The following is a 3,148-nucleotide window of genomic DNA, read 5'->3' on the forward strand; positions in this document are numbered from 1 at the left end:
CCCCTCCCCGGAAGCGGCAGAAGTGGGCGGGGCGAAGGGGGGAGATAGGCTGGGAAATGGGCGGCCATTTTGTTTTTAAAGGGCCAGGGGCGTGTTCGGGGGCTCCCCGCGCTCGGGCACTGGGGGGCGGGGCCTCCACGAAGGCCTCCAGAGGGGTTCCCAGAATGCACTAGGGCCTAAGCTAACCCCCCCCCGAAACACCCCCCCCTACATAGCCTTCTGGGTCACCATGGCAACCATGCCCCCCCCAGAAAGCCCAGGTGGGGAGGGTCAAGGGTCAGGGGTCCCCGGCTGGCAGGGGCAGGCAGTGGGAGGCCACCGGCACCCCCTGACCCCCAGGCCCTGGGGACCCGCCCTAAGGGGTCCCCATGGCAGCCCGGGGGCTCCCCAGGGAGTCCTGCCCCAGGTGACATAGCCTTCTGGGTCACCATGGCAACCATGCCCCCCCCAGAAAGCCCAGGTGGGGAGGGTCAAGGGTCAGGGGTCCCCGGCTGGCAGGGGCAGGCAGTGGGAGGCCACCGGCACCCCCTGACCCCCAGGCCCTGGGGACCCGCCCTAAGGGGTCCCCATGGCAGCCCGGGGGCTCCCCAGGGAGTCCTGCCCCAGGTGGGGGGTCAAGGGTCAGGGGTCAATGGCTGCCTCCCAAACTCTGCCCCTGCCAGCCGGGGACCCCTGACCCTTGACCCCACAGGCCCCTAGCTGCCATGGGGAGACCCTAGGGCAGGGGTGGGCAAAATGTGGCCTGGAGGCTGGATGTGGCCCGCCGGGTTATTCTATCCAGCCCACAGGGCCCCTAAAAAGTTTAGAAAATTAATATTTATCTGCCCCGGGCTGCCTGTCGATGGCTTGCCAAAACTCAGTAGGCAGCCCTCTGCCCAAAATAATTGCCCAGGCATGGCAATCAAGTGGCTCTGCGCATGGCCTGGGCAGCCCTTGAGGCCAGGCCGGGGGCTTCTGCCTGCCTCACCAGGCAAGGCAGGTCTTGACTCTGGGGCCAAGGCCATGGCCCCTGCCCCGGAGCGCGACCCTGGTGAGGCCCAGCAGCCTCCTGGCTGCCGTGACTGCCAGCGCAGGCGGATGCTGTGTTCCTGCTCCGTGCCGGCAGGCGCGGCCCTGCGGCAGCTGGGCAGGAAGCGCTGAGTAGAGCCGGGCGCTGGGGGAAAAGGCTGTTTCCCCTGCCCTGGCACGGAGCTATCGAGCTGTGCTGCTCTCGTGGAGGCCGGCCTGCCCGGCCTCACCGGCGCCAGGCAATTAGCAGGCCCTGACAAGCTGCCCAGACGCCGAGCGTCCCAGAGCAGCCAGGGCGGTCGCGTGGCCCCCATCACCCCACCAGTGCAGCGGAGCCGCGGCAGCTGATCCTTATCAACTGAGACTTGAGGTTTACCAGGCAAGTGCCCGGCGGGCAGGGAACCCCGGAGCTGCGACCGCTGATGTGGGCGAGAGATGCCGGGGGGAAGCCGTTGTGGCCAGGGAGGTGCCGCACGGGGAAAACCTGTGCCCCCAGGGAGGTCAAGTTCCCTCCCTGCCCTCCTGCAGATGCCCTGGGACGGATCCGTGTCATACAAGGGTTCGGCGGGGGGGCAGAGCAGCCCCCCTGGTCAGCGGGGAGCAGAGTGCCCTGGGCAGTGGCAGGTCCCTGCTGCAGCCCCAGGCAGCCAGAGCCCCCCCAGGGCTGCTCTAGTTTGCACCAAGGACAGCGCCAGGCCAGGACAGGGGTCCAGCCCCATGTACAAGCGCAGCTCTGGGAACAGGCACCAGCCTCACAGAGGTTGCAGCCTCCTTCGGCCACGTCAGCACCAGGGGAAGTGCCGTGTGCCAGGGGAAGGCTCAGCCCTGCGGTCAGCACTAAAGGGCCGTGGTTAGTCTGGGCCCTGGAAGCAGGCAAAGAGAAAGTGGCCACTTGGGAGGGAAACAGGCTGCGGGTCTGTGTCTGTGGCTGGCGCTGGGGAAGGTGCCAACCTCCTGGATGCCCAGCCAGACGAGGCCGGCGCATGCTCTGTCTCATGACTGCTGTGTTGGGCCTTGCAGCCCAGGCTAGGGTCCAGACTCGGGGGTGCTACTCTGGGCTGCAGCAGGAGGGGCAGAGCCAAGCCTCTGGGCTGCTCCCCCCAGCTCCTCGAGGAGCCTGGACCCCCGGCTGGCACGCAGGACTCCTGGGTTCTTTGCCTGGTAGACACGGGGCTGCCCTGTATCATGGCCCCTGTACCGCCAGGAGCACAGGGAGGGTCTCCTGGAGTGGAAGGGTCCGAGTTGTCCCTTGTCTCCGTGGTCCATGCATGGGCATGCAAGTTTGTGCACATGCACACGTGTGCAAGGAGTGGGCTGCCAAACCGGGCAGAGGCCCCAACCCCCTCTTCTCCAAGGATGCAGTGCCCCCTCCATGAGCACAGTGCTCCCAGTCCCCATTGGCTTTCCTGCCCCATCTCCTTGGGCCCCCCTACCCTGCCCTGGGCTGGCATCCATGGAACGGCACTGCCAGTCTGTGCTGGTGCCTTGCCCCGTGGTGGCGCTGATTCACCCCGGTGCTGGGCAGCCAGGCTGGACTGGGAGCTGAGTGCTGGGAGCTGAGCGGGTGGGACATGTACATGTGCACGCTCTTACATGTGTATGCATACATGCACACGCACACTTGCATGCACGCATACATGTATATGCATGCGCACATGTACAGATGCATGCACATGTGCACACATACACTCACAGGTACACATGCATGTACATGTGTGTATACTTCCACGCACATTCGTACATGCACACACACTACACTGACATGTACAAATATATGCACACTCACATGCACAAGCTCACACGAACTCGCACACATGCACTTACATGTACACACATGCACAACACCCGTACGTGCACATGCCCACACACCAACACATGCTCACATGTACATGCACACATGCAGTCACATATACACAGGTGCAGACGCTCACGTGTACAGGCACGCGCTCACACATACCTGCACGCACACACTAGCATGCACACACGCAGAGCTGTGCAGCCCCGCGGCAGACGCCCACACGGTGCCTGGTGCCCCGGGAGCTGGGGCCTCGGCTCTGCAGCAGCCTTTGTTGCTCTGTGGCTTCCGGCTCCGCGGGCACCTCCAGGGGCAGTGTGCCCGGCGGGGAGGGGGAGGGGGAGG

Source organism: Alligator sinensis, unplaced genomic scaffold, assembly GCF_000455745.1.
Source record: "Alligator sinensis unplaced genomic scaffold, ASM45574v1 scaffold1065_1, whole genome shotgun sequence".
Taxonomy (NCBI): domain Eukaryota; kingdom Metazoa; phylum Chordata; order Crocodylia; family Alligatoridae; genus Alligator; species Alligator sinensis.